A 15000-nucleotide genomic window follows, 5' to 3' on the forward strand; every position below is an offset into this window, starting at 1 on the left:
ACGTGTCTTTCACACAGGTGTTTAGTTAGAACAGGTGTCTTCAATTCAGGTAACAAGTTGATTGGGAGTGACTAACTGGTCTGTGAAAGCCAGAACTCATAATGCATACTAGGGGATCAAATACTTATTTCCCTCAATGAAATACAAATCAATTAATATATATTCTTTAAAGTTATTTTCTGGATTTTCTTTTTTATACTCTGTCTCTCCATGTTAGAATACATCTACCATTAAAAGTACAGAATGATCAGGTCTTTATTAGTGGGCAAACCAACAAAAGCAGCAAAGGATCAAATACTTTTTACTTTCACTGTATATATATTTTCTTTTGGAGAAAGTCTTATTTTTATTTTGGCTAAAATAAAAGTAGTTGGCGCTCTCGCCTTACAGCAAGAAGGTCGCTGGTTCGAGCCTCGGCTGGGTCAGTTAGCATTTCTGTGCGGAGGTTTGCATGTTCTCCCCATGTTCGCGTGGATTTCCTCCGGAGGCTCTGGTTTCCCCCACAAGTCCAAAGACATGCGCGTATAGGTGAATTGGGTAGGCTAAATTGTCCATAGTGTATGTGTGTAAATAAGAATGTATTGGTGTTTTCCAGTGAAGGGTTGCAGCTGGAAGGGCATCCGCTTGGATGCTGGATAACTTGGTGGTTCATTTCGCTGTTGCAACACAATCTCATGGCAATTTGTATTTTTTTGATTAAGTGGCTAATTCATATGAATTCGTACAATCTAATTCGTACAATTTAGTATGATTTGCTCATCACCCAATGACGGTTAGGGGTGGGGTTGGGTGCCACGCCTCCTTTTTAAAATGAAATGAAAATGAATGAATGAATGAAAAGTAGTTTTACATTTTTAAACCATTTTAAGGTCTATATTATTAGCTCCCTCAAGCAATGACTTGTCTTATTTCCCCTAACTTGCCAAATGAACCTAGTTAAACCTTTAAATGTAAGTTTAAGCTGAATCCGTATCTTGAAAACTATCTAGTAAATGATGTACTGTCATCATGGGAAAGATAAAGGGAATTAGTTATTAGAACTATTATGTTTAGAAATGTGTTGAATTTTTTTTTTTTTCCATTAAGGCGGCTAATAATTCAGGAGGGGACCCATCGCGAACAACAGGGATGTAAAACTGCCTGGGCCATAGATTTGTTTTGCTCCAGGTCTGCAGAGTAGACCCCCATATAGACTCTTTCCAAGGTCTCTGTGCCACCTTATCATAGGTTTGTTGAGGCATCTGATCTATGACGCTATCTCAAGAAATTCTCAAAGTGTCACTCAAAGCATGCAAGAGAAATGGGCCCAACAGCTACTTCTCATTTTATTTCAAGTTCATTTTCTAAAAACAGACAGGAAAAAACACAAACTAATACAAAAGACAATTTCAAAATCTTTATTCAAACACATCTGTGGATGCTAATTCTGTTGGTGTTGTTTTTATCCACTCTGGGGTGATTTTTGTGTCTTAATTTTGCCTTATCCTTTTCTGTGTTTTAGCTAGCAAAAAAAATTTTTTGGTGACATCTTATTTTGACACATTTTGATAAAATACTTTGAATAATAAAAAAAAAAAACTTGACTATGTACAATGTGGCAAATGTACTACCCTTTTGTTATGTTAGTAATGAAAATGTTCACTTAAAAATGCATCAGACAAATATTTTTTTTAATTTTATTTAGCATAAATCTGTTAACCAACCTCAGTCCTGATAACAACTACTAAATTGTTAAGACAATTGCAGGATTTTAACTCTTTCATTGCATTTAATTATTAAATGATGTCAATGATTTTGTGAAAATAACACTATGTATTTTCAATATAAAAAGTGATTGTGGACTGGATTTGTTTGACCTTTTATCAAAGTCTTGGACATGTGAAAAAAACACCTTTGATGCATTATTTTATATATGTATATATGTATCTATCTATCTATATATATATATATATATATATATATATATATATATATATATATATATATATATATATATATATATATATATATATATATATAGATATATATTTTTTTTTCCTTTTTTCTTCCTAATTTATTATTTTGCCCCATTGACTTCCATTATAACCATATTTTTGGATTACAAAACCATGACATGATATAACCATGGGTTTTTAATTGTTGGTGGTTTTTAAAATTTGTCATTTATACTGTTCATCGGTTTGCACCATTAACTCTTTAAATTGGGCTGTGCAAAAAAGCTTAGTTTCTGTATTTTATATAAAGTATAACAGCAAAATAAAGTGTGTATGTGTCTGTGAGTGTGTGAGAGTGACCTTTACGCACTTACCTGTATGTGTCTGAGAAAATCAAAATATGCATCTCAGCTTTCAGAACTACATGGAGTAAATAAAAACAAAGACTGTATTTATGCACCATCAAATGTGGTTATAATGGAAGTCAATGTGGAAAAAACAGCCACCGCTGTAAATTAGGGAGAAAAAATGAAAATCTAACCATGCATCAAAGCCAATGTTGTTACTAATCGTTCACATGTCCAAGACTGATACAAGGTTTTAAAATTTCAATCCTGTCATTTTCTAAGCAATTTAGTAGTTTTGATCAGGACTGAGGTTGGTTAACAGATTTATGCAAAAAAACCGAAACAAAATGTTTATCTGATGCATTTTTACAGCAGTTTAATTCAATGGACGTTTTCATCCCTATCATAACAAAAGGGTAGTAAACTTAAACAGTACACAAGGGTTAAAAAATGGCAAACAAACGATTAAAATACATATGCTTATGCCATTAAGTCATCTGGTTTGGTTTGCACCTGTCTGTATAAAAAAAGAAAAGAAAATTCAGTCAAAAACATGCAAATAATTCAATTACGTTTGAACTACAAGCGATAAACCTAAATTTACCTTATGGAAAACCAAGCCCACCAATGTTTGTGATTAATAATGTAAACTGCCCATCAGAACAGTTTTAGAACACCTGATGCATCGCGTGTCATTGCGCTTCTAGACGTTTTGACCCCAATGGCCTTCCATATCCATAAACAACGTAATTAAAAAATATGGAAGGCCGTTAGGGCCAAAACGTCTGCAACAAACGTGTTAACGCGTAATTGCGTGTTAACACGTAATTTACGCGTTAACACGTAATTTACGCGTTAACACGTTGGTACGTGTTAACACGTCATTTACGTGTTAACACGCAATTTACGTGTTAACACGTCTTTTTTTAAACTAGTCTCATTTTAAAGTGCTATCATTTATTCATTCTTGAAACTGCTTATTTTAAAATGTATAATGTCATTTCACTAAAATCACAATAAATGTTTTGCAGTCAATGTTATGTAGCAGATATTTAGTATTATGAAAGGCCAAACATCTTCTGTAATGTTATGTTTGATGGCATAATAATGTATAATAATAATGTTTGTTATTCAGCTGCTGCGATTTCTTTAAAAAAATGTGTCCAGAGAAATCAGAATGAGATTTATTTGACAAGTGTGTGCAAACACAAGAAATGTTTTGTGTTTTTTTTTTCAGAAGCACATATACATACAGTACACACATACAAATGAACACAGGAAAAAATAATGACATAAGTGGATAAAGTAAATAATACAACATTTTGGTTACAAATCATAAATAGTAAGGGTTGTGTATATTTATGACTATAAAAACAGGTAGCAACCAATCTAATAATAAAGATCGATAAAGATGTGTAGAGATCTGGATGTTGGGCAGGTGCACAGAATTAATCCTCTCCGCTGTCCTGACAATCCGCTGCAGTCTTATGTCTGATTTGGTGGCTGATCCAAACCAGACAGTAATTGAAGTTTTGTCAGATGAAGTGGCTGCAGATTCTACATTCTCATACCATATATAACATGTCATAAATTACTAAATTATATATATATATATATATATATATATATATATATATATATATATATATATATATATATATATATATATATATATATATATATTTGTTTGCAGAACTTTGCACTAGATATTTTTATATATTTTTTAGAGCTGGAAGCTCCAATCACCAAGACAAAACATTACTTTGTGCAAACGATGTAAGGTAAGCAAAGCCAAAATTATAATTTACTAAATCAAAAGTACAAGATAAAGTCAAAATAATGATTTAATAACTCAAATTTATGACTGAATAATTCTGTAAAAATTACATTACAACAACAGGCGGTAGAAAAAAAAACAATCTAAATGTGTAACAATTCTCTAAATATTTTGTATAATAAAACCTGATATAGTTAAAATGTTTTACATAATTGAACATTCATGTACATATTTGTAATTATAATGGACACACACACACACACACACACACACACACACACACACCTTCACCTTTGAACTTGTGGGGGAAACCAGAGCACCCAGAGGAAACACAAGCCAACACAGTGAGCAGGAATGGGCAAAAATACACTGAACCACATTTTAAAATAAAATCCCAAATCCATCAATTTTACATGTATCAATATAAACTATAAAATACAGCAGCCACAAATGTATCAAAGTAAAATTCTATATATCTTTAATTTTAAAATACACAAAATACTTTTACAAGCGAGCAGGAAATTCCGTCACGAAATAGGCATATTTGGTCACCGTTCACCGTTACACTGACTACATTAAGTAAACAATGTTTGACAGCAACAGGGCTTGAGCAAGTTTAAATCAGCTTATCGGTCAACGCATTTACCTCTACATGAGGCATTTATAAACTCGTGTTTCTCTTTCATTTAAAAAAAAAAAATAATTGTACAAAATACATATAGAAAGTCCTGTCTTGAAAATGATCTCTTTAAAAAAAAAAAAAAACATGTATTGCAGATAATGAGTTAGACTAGATCTCATCATTGTGTTTTCATCCATTGAGTGGCCAGTAAAATTGACATCATCACTTAACAGTCTTATATTTTAAAAGGGTTTTATATAAAGAGGTTATTAAAATTGTTAACTTTAAGTCTAGTTTTGTTTAAAAGGTGTAACAAAGAATTTGTAAAAATATATATACACAATATATTTGTGAAATAATATGGAATTAGAACTTAAATCTCAAAGTACACAAAATACTATATAGCAATGGAAACGCAATAATGGTACAATAAAGGTTATTTGGCTTTAAGGCTTGATCCAACTACAAAAACACTAGTGACCAATATCACAACCACAAGTGAACAATAAAATTATAAGAAATATAAAATTAATTAATTACTGCTGCTACTACTATTCCTATTCCTATTCCTATTCCTATTCCTATTCCTATTCCTATTCCTATTCCTATTCCTATTCCTATTCCTATTCCGAGCTGGGGAGAAGTGTTCCTCAGCTCTCTAGCTTCAGAGGGCTGTATTTAAAGCCAAAACACTCTGATTCAGGCAGATTCATAATGATTAGCAGCTGGGAGCTAATTAACCTGAGAGCTGGTGAGAGATCAGGGTGGAAAAGCAGGGTGGAGCACAACACAATATGCAGGGCCTACACATAAAATAAGGTTTTGGCGGTAACTAATGCAAAAAATAAAACATGACATCTGTAAAAATGGACTTATCTGTTTTTGCGAAGTCTGGAGTCTAGAGTTTTTGACCAGGCTGGAGTATTATTAAATATGTGTCTCATATACTGTATTGTGCCACTTTGCTATCTTTAGACTGACATCTTTCCTCTTCATTAACTATATAAGTGCACCTGCAGATCAAAATTCTGACATTTGAAAGAACCAATGAAGTATAGGTGTCAACACTGTAGGACTTATTTTTATGTGGTGTGTCTAATTGTCTTGGCATCTACATCAGCAATCCATCCATTTGTGCAGTTTACTCATTTTCTGAAGATTTTTTCAGTTCTTCTTTAACTTAAAGTCTTCGTTCACCCAATTGGTGAACTTCAGTACACTGTCTTTAGGTGTTTTTTTTCCATTATATTATATTTTTTCATGGTATTGTGCAGTATACCATTTTCAATGATTGTTGCCTTGCTCTCAAATATACCCCTGTCATTTGTCTGTTATTTTCTTTATATGAGCATAATTTTCATCAATACTTCAAGCATTGATGACCTTCTTAATACATTTTCTGTTCTGATCTCAAGTCTGGGCAAACAACTGAGAAAACATCAATCAGAGGCTGCATTTTATGTCATTATGTAGACTTTCAAAGTATTTTACAGTATTTAAAAAATACAAAAGACACTAAAGTATTTTGATACAAAATATAAAACCATTTTCATAAAGCATGCAAACTTCACACAGAAACACCAACTGACCCAGCCGAGGTTCAAACCAGTAATCTTCCTGCTGTGAGGCGACAGTACTACCCACTGCGCCCCCGTGTTGCCCATTTTTTCAAAATTAAAAAAAATTAAATATATATATATATATATATATATATATATATATATATATATATATATATATATATATATATATATATATATATATAATTTAAATATTAACTTGTATTTCATATACTTTGCAGATATTCACATTTTATCACATTTTATATGGCTTGATAGCAAATCATATTTACAGTTATTTGAATACATCATGCACAAAGTATTTATATTTCCATTATTCTGTGTGATATATGTGTACTATAAGATGTGGCCATGTGTATTATTGGTGTTTTTAGGCCTCTAAATACTTTAATGTATCACCACACTGGAGTGAAAATCCTTTTAATAGCGTTCTAGTCATGCTGCTTGCTTTCATATAAGAACCAACTAAATGTGACACTGCATAATTAAAAAAAAAAAAAAGAATGAAAGAAATATGTCTTTATAAGAGTAATCATTATCTGAAAATGAATATATATATATATATATATATATATATATATATATATATATATATATATAAAATTAAATGATATATTTATAAATTTATTTATATGATATTTATTTGTAATTATATACTGTTTTATATTGTATAATTGATTTGGTAATACTTTACAATAACAGTACTTTAATAATGATGTATTAATATGCAAACTAAACATTAGTTTATTATAAATTCATAATTCATGATAGCGACGTGGTGGCGCAGTAGTGCTGTTGAATCACAGCAAGAAGGTCGCTGGTTTGAGCCTCGGCTGGGTCAGTTGGTGTTTCTGTGTGGAGTTCTGTGTGCATGTTCTCCCCGGGTTTGCTTGGGTTTTCTCCGGGTGCTTTGGTTTCCCCCACAGTCCAAACACATGCGATACAGTTAAATTAGGCTAAATTGTTCGTAGTGTATGAGTGTCAATGAGTGTGAATGGATGTTTCCCAGAGATGGATTGCAGCTGGAAGGGCATCTGCTGCATAGAACATATGCTAGATAAGTCGGCGGTCCATTCTACTGTGGCGAACACAGATTAATAAAGGGAGTTAGCCGAATAGAAAACGAATGAATGATTTTATGATAAGCTAATGCATGCAGTAATCATGAACTAACGTAAACTACAACATGAGTTCATGTGTGAATAACAGCTACCTTAATTACTTGTTAGTACATGCTGTTGATTAATGTATTAATTCACATTTAAGTTTAAGCTAAAAGTAATTAACGTGAACTCATAAGTTTTTAATGTATAATTATGTCATGACTTGGAGGGGCACATTACTGTTAACTTATCCTTAACTACTCATGAATTCCTGTTCATGTTTATGCTGACAGAACACTTTTCTATTGTTTTTCAGTGTAACATACTAGATGGACGTGCATAAGGAGTTCATGAGTAGTTAAGAATGGATTAATGATGATGTGACCCTCCAAGTAAAGTCACAATATAATTACACATTAAGATATCATGAGTTCATGATGGTTAAATTAGGCATAAACATGTACTAACAATTAAGGTAGCCGTTATTCACACATGAACTCGTGACTCATGCTGTAGTTAAAGTTAATTCATGATTGGCATGCATTAACTCATCATTAGTTCATAATAAAGTAATGTTTAGTTAACATGTTAATACATCATTATTCATGTAAAGTGTTACCCATGATGAACAAGACATTAAGCAGCAGCAAAACTCTGTTGCTTTGTATTTTGCTGCTTTCGGTTTGTATTTCTTAACGCACTTCCGCGTTCGTTACTCTCTCGTCATGATCTTGGATGATGAGGTAAGATCACCGTAAGCTCAGCGTAGTGCTTCGGTCACTGCATCATGAATAATTCAAGTAAAACGTAGCTGTGGTGTCACGATGATTGTGTCTGTCGTAGCAGCTTGTAATCCTTCTCGTGAATATTAATGTGGTGATGCGAGCTATCGTTTCGTTACACAATGGCTACGTTGAGCCTACGTCATCTGCTCCACTTCCTTTAAAAGGAGCTCAACATATTTGGCAGCAAGGAATAAACTTATAAACCGTCCTTTTTAATACGAGCTCTGTTAAACCGTCATGAAATGCCCGCTATCCATACTGTTCTCTCATCATAACTTTTTAGCTCTGAAAAAACGATTTCTTGTCAAAATAAAAGTCCCCCATAAACAATAGAAATAAAATGATCCTTCAGCATAAAGAAATGTAAGATAACGCTTATTTACGTCTGTTACAGTGTTAATTAATACGTTAGTTAACAAATTAGTGCTTACAAGAACCATTAATGAACAAATGTAACATTTTAATGCTGGAGTTCAGACTATAATAAGGTTTATAATTACACTAACAAATGCTTTGTTAATGGTAAATCATATTATTAAATGGTTAACAAACATGAAAAACATGTAAGTTGAAGCTGGGAATTCCTCATACTCTAAAACCTGCATGTTATTCATGCTTGTTCACTAAAAAGACATCTATTTCAGACAGATTCCTCTGGCATCCACAGTTCCTCCTGATGGATGTGGTTCTTATTCTTCTTTTTCATTTGGTGGTTTACTCTGGATACCGTGGGTCTTGATCATCTCAAACAAACACGTTCTGTCTTGGTCACAGATGCGCCAGCGAGACGCGCATAGTCCATAAACAAACCTTTTATAAAATACATAATTTATCCAGGCCTTTTATATATTTATATTTTATATAAAAACTATAAATATACATTTTAATGAAATTTTAAGAACATTATATGCAAAAAAAAAAAAAAAAAAAATCTATAGGGTAGGTTACAGGCTAAATAAATGCACCTCGTCAGCTGAACATCACTCTGGTCAACGTACGCCCTTCTGTTTAATGCTTCATAAAGAAAGATGACAGACACAATCTCAATAAACACTTGATGCTTGCTGTCAACTAGGCTAGGTAATTAAGGGCATTTGTTATAACATTTATAGGATCTGTTGTTGTCAAATAAGTTTCCTTATAATATTTTTGTTGAAAATCTGTTGTAACCCATGTTTCTGGCTGTTTACAAACCAGTCTCTCCAACGTGGGTATCATAATTAAACGCGGGTTACCAGGGTGAAAATTCATTTCTTTGTCTTTAATCTGGAGCATCAACATAACATTCACAAACAGCATTACAACAGCATTGCATCTGCCCAACTTTTCTCCACTTCCTTTTTTTCCCTCTCTCCTACTTTCCGGTGCACCTCCCTTAAAGGAGCCAGAGTACATCAATAAGTTTCACAACTAACAGCTATTAAACTTTGCACCAGACATTTTTTAAAGTAAATAAAAAATCTTTCTAAGTAGATTCAATACCATTTTTACATTTAAGTATTATTTATTCATTCATTTTCTTGTCGGCTTAGTCCCTTTATTAATCCGGGGTCGCCACAGCAGAATGAACCGCCAACTTATCCAGCAAGTTTTTATGCAGCGGATGCCCTTCCAGCCACAACCCATCTTTGGGAAACATCCATACACACATTCACTTACACACTCATACACTACGGACAATTTAGCCTACCCAATTCACCTGCACCGCATGTGTTTGGAGTGTGGGGGAAACCAGAGCACCCGGAGGAAACCCACGCGAAGGCAGGGAGAACATGCAAACTCCACACAGAAACACCAACTGAGCCGAGGTTCGAACCAGCAACCTTGCTGTGAGGCGACAGCACTACCTACTGCGCCACTGCCTCGCCCAGTATTAATTAACAAATTATCAATTAAAATAATGAGTAAAATGTAAGGTTACACTGTAGTGTGCCTTATCACCAGTAAAATAACCAGCCTTTGTATTTAATGTATATATTTTCTTCCAATTTATCGCATCCAAACTAAATTGTGGCCAGTTTTACTTATTATACTGTGCTTTGACTGGCTATGTAGTTCAAAAGCAAAATTGTTAGCTATAGTATTGAAAAAATATAATTCACAATGCAAAACCCCGGCCCTGCAGTTATCTCTCTCTGAAAAAAAAAAATCTTATAGCCTATAGCCTACTCGTTTCAGTTTAGGCTATGGGACAAATTTTTTTTTATACTTACACTATTTTATAAAAAACTATCATTTAATCTTATTATAAATTAGCTTATATATATTTATTTATTTGTTAAAAGTGACACGATTCTCCCCAGCTGTTCTTTTTAGGCTTACAGGACCTTGTCACAACAATAAACAGAATAACAACAACCTGCTAATAATAATAATAATAATAAAATATTATTATTATTATTATTATGGTAATATTTGATTACCTGCCACTATAAGCAAAACCTTAAAATAGGTGTCATTATGTCCCAGTTTGCATATCTCTTACTGGCTGTTATAAAATTAAGTAAATGCACGAGATGAGCCGCAATTCTGTTTCCCTCTAACATACAAACTTTTATTTTATATATGAAAGACAATTGCAGCACACCTTGAGTGCATGCATATGTTTTTTTTTTTTTTTATATAACTGCCAGAAACCATTTTGAGGTTGTGCCTATAGGCAGTTGGTCAAAAAATAACAATAAGGCTATTAATAAAGAAAGTTATTATGTTCATGGCTGTGACAACATCCTGAAAGCCTAAAAAGAAAAGCTGGTGGGAATTGTGTTGGTTTTAACAAATGAATAAATTAATAAGCTAATTTATAATATGCTTAAACCATCTTTTTTTTTATTAGCCACACTTTATTCTGTGTGTGTGGTTGCTATGACCCAGATGTGTAGCCAATGAAACAAAATGCTTAAACATTAAAATGTAAGGTTTAGAAAATTAAAGTATAGAAAATAAAATTCAGAGGGAGAGACAGTACTGTTACTGCAGGCCAGGGTTTCGTTGCATTGTAAATTATATTTTTCCACACTATAGGCTATGCAGTGCAACAACTAACAATTTTTCTTTTGAAATAAATAGCCAGTCAAAGCATGGCACATTCCAGTATTATGATATTAGCTTATAATAATAATTGTCAGGAATCCTTCTGGACAATCAGATTCATTCACTGCACCTGCACAGCCCCAATCACCAGACCAATCACCAATCACCTTCTCCTGTTGCTCATCATCGCTCACACTACATAACCCTGTAAGCCTGGAACAATCACTCATTTATGGTCTGATTTATTTGTTATTACCTAGACTCATTTCTCTACAGTGTGACAGCATTTACCTGATAACGTAGCCTGCCTACCTGCTCACCAGTTTGTTATCCTGTCTGTTATCTTGTCCTGTGAATCCTGTACGGTGTTTACCTCCACTGGCATCATCTTGTTTCAGTTACAACCCGAAGTTAAGTTCTGTTTGTTTGTTTTCTTTTTGTTGGTATTGATGATATTTCTTTTCTGAACAACCTCAAAATTGTTTAAAGTATCATTAAATATTCATTCTCTGTTAATCTGCCTTTGTCTTCTCTCTGATCCATAATAATAATAATAATAGTAGTAGTAGTTTTTATTATAGTTATTCATAATAATATTAGACATTTGTTTGGACGTGCTCTTTTCAAGCAGCATTTTTTTTTCATTCTGCAGGCTGTTCGCTCTGGCAGTTGGTCAAATATTTGTTAGCTAGCCTATCATTAAAAAGCAGAGTTATTCTGCAATCAGGTTATGTGCTCCATCAGGCACAATCTTAATAGTATCTTGTAGTGTGCTATGCCACAGTTTTCTTTGTCTTGTAGTGTGTGCACGTTTAAGGTTTGTGTGCACTGTAACCAGATTTCATTATCGGTTGGGATTTTAAAACTCCTGCAGCAAGTTAGGAGAAAATGAAAGCACATTAGAATGAGGGAAAAATCAGATGGTTATGACAATCTTTAACATAATGACAAATTAAAAATGTAGCAAACAAATGACGGGTTTGTGACCCAATTACAGTGGAGCATTAAAGAAACCCTCATTTCCCACAGAACAAAAGAAATCATCTATTCACGGGAACAAAAACATAAACTTGTATCTTTCTTGGAAAATATATCTTTTTGAAACTCCTTTGATATAATTTGTATATTTATTTTAATGAATTTTTTGTTGGTCTGTTATCTACAAAATGAGCAAGAAGAAAGAATAGCATGAAGTGCACAAGTCAGCTATATGCTTGAACACAATCTTTCATATTATGTGCAATATTTACATTTCTAGAGAAGCCCGTTTTAAACTGTTTTGATTATTACTGACATTTATCATTCATTGCGCTGGTCACTTTAAATGAGCCAGGGCAGGCTTTACAACAGGGGTCTCAAACTCGCGGCCCGCGGGCCATTTGCGGCCCTCAGTGCAATATTTTGTGGCCCGCGCCGACCGCTGTACACTGACAGAATCAGCGGAGCGGGGAGAGAGAGCGCTCCCCGCTCCGCTGATTCTATCCGTACACAGCGGTCACTGGCATTCCCCGCCCGCCGTGTAAACAAAGGGGCGGGGATGCCGGTGACGTCACCACGCACCCCGCCCCTTTGTTAGACGCTGTGACGGGCGGGAAGTGTTAGGAGGGAACTCGCGCCGGCCAGAACCAAGGTAAGCTGTTCCCGCCCCTGCCTGCCACTTAGCTACCTATCTGCAGCCTGCCACCTACCTAGCTACAGCCTGCATCTTATATATATTATTGGTAGATACAGACTGGTACAGACTGATGTGACTGGAGTGGGGTGGGGGTGTTTTATTTATACATATATACGCCTTTTTTTTAGGTGAGGGCAGGCACGTGCACACATAGGGCTCAACCTGTGCAGTGCACATGCCCTTTTTAGTCTCGGATAGAAAGTGCCCTTCCAAAATGATCAAAAGTGCCCCCGCGACGCGGCACACCTTCGGTCCCGCCTTTCAGTAGGCGCGCGACAACACAGCTCTTGAGTATGCGCGCGACAACACAGTTGATTAGTACGCGCGCGATAACACCGCTCTTCAGTACGCGCGCGATAACACCGCTCTTCAATACGCGCGCATCCACTCTGCAGTGGGTGAGGGAATGGAAGTTTTGAGTGAGTTCCCCCAAGCCATACTGAGGGTCTCAACTGCTTCCGCTCTAAAGCCAAATGTGGTTCAGATTTGTGAGAAGAAGTGCTGTCAAGTCTCTGGCAGCAAGGAGTAGGCAAAAGATGCCATGTTCAGAGGAACTGTTCATAATCTTCACTCAATGTTCTGTTAATGTTCAGGACACTTCATGTTCAGAAGAAATAATTAAAACTGTTAATAATGACATTTGAGGACTTTTTTTTGTGAAATCCCTTATGCGGCCCAGCCTCACCCAGACTTTGCCTCCTGCGGCCCCCAGGTAAATTGAGTTTGAGACCCCTGCTTTACAAGCTCTTTGCAGCACTGACCTTGTTCCCAGATCACTTCGGAAGAACGAACTTGGTTGGATGAATGATAGAAGAAACTCATTGTGAGAAAGAAGATGCTCTGTGCATGTCTAACCACAATTTATTTATTTTTTTTTGAGAGTCGCCGAATTGTGCCAGCCTGTTAAGATGAAAAATTGCTTACAGCACCTTTAATATTTTAAAGAAAGTATTGAAGTTTGCATAAGTAACAATTGATTGACCCATATCACTTATATAAACTATAAGAAATAAGACTTATGACTCCAGAAGAATTTTTGTTTTATTGGATACTGTGGCATAATACTGTGAAAATGTCCTTGGTTAGTTAAAGATAATGTGGGAAATATTATTTTAAATTCACTTCATATTGAATTGACCTAAACTGCATGTGTTACCCACTACATTGCAAAGTTACTTGACAAAATTACCATGGACCATTTGAGTTTAAGTTCTTGCATGCAGTTTTCATAAACAAGCTAATGAATGAAAAAAATGACATTCAGTTAAAGATTCAATAACTCTTTTAAAAAGAAAAAAAAGATTAATCATCTTTAGAGAATTAAGTTACACATTTAGATGGTGATTTGTCGCCATCTATTGTCGTTATGTCATTTCTACAGATTTTAGTCATATTTTGAGTTAATAAATCATTATTTCGACTTTTTGTCTTGTAATTTTGATTTAGTATATCATAACTTGGGCTGTTCTTACCAGGCAGAAAAGAGCTTACAGTTTTATCAAAACTTGTCAATTATTTATTGTCAATTGTTTGCACACAAGAGTGTTTTGTCTTGGTGATTTGGAGCTTCCAGTACAGAGACCAAAAGTATATAGTGTAAAGTTTTGCAAACAATAAATGTATAAAAAGTAAAAAAAAAAAAAAAAAAAACTCCTAAGTGCCATCTAGAAATCACCAAATCAGACACAAGAAGACTGCAGTGGACTGTCAGGACAGCGGAGAGGATTATTGCTTTGCACCTGCCCAACCTCCAGATCTCTACACATCTTTATCTCTATAGATCTTTTTTATTAGATTAGTTGCTACCTGTTTTTAGTCATACATATACACAACCCTTACTGTATATGATTTTGTAACCAATGTTTTATTATTTACTTTATCCACTTATGTCATTCTGTGTTCTTGTGTTGATTTGTATATACTGTATGTTTGTGTTCCTGAAAAAAAAGTGTGTTTGCACACACTTGTCAAATTAATCTCATTCTGATTTCTCTGCACACATATTTCAAAGAAATCACAGCAGCTGAATAACAAACATTATTATTTTACATTATTATGCCATCAAACATTACATTACAGAAGATATCTGGCCTTTTATAATAATAAATATCTGCTACAGATCATTGACTGCAAAGCATTTATTG

At 34.3% G+C, this 15000-nt stretch overlaps 1 protein-coding gene across 1 annotated transcript in view; it reads left to right on the forward strand.

Moving 5' to 3' along the window:
- The window catches only part of grk5l (G protein-coupled receptor kinase 5 like), an 821722-nt gene that overhangs the window by 741322 nt on the left and 65400 nt on the right, over positions 1-15000 (forward strand). The window lies entirely within an intron of this gene.

This window comes from Danio rerio, chromosome 8 (assembly GCF_049306965.1).
Source record: "Danio rerio strain Tuebingen ecotype United States chromosome 8, GRCz12tu, whole genome shotgun sequence".
NCBI lineage: Eukaryota > Metazoa > Chordata > Actinopteri > Cypriniformes > Danionidae > Danio > Danio rerio.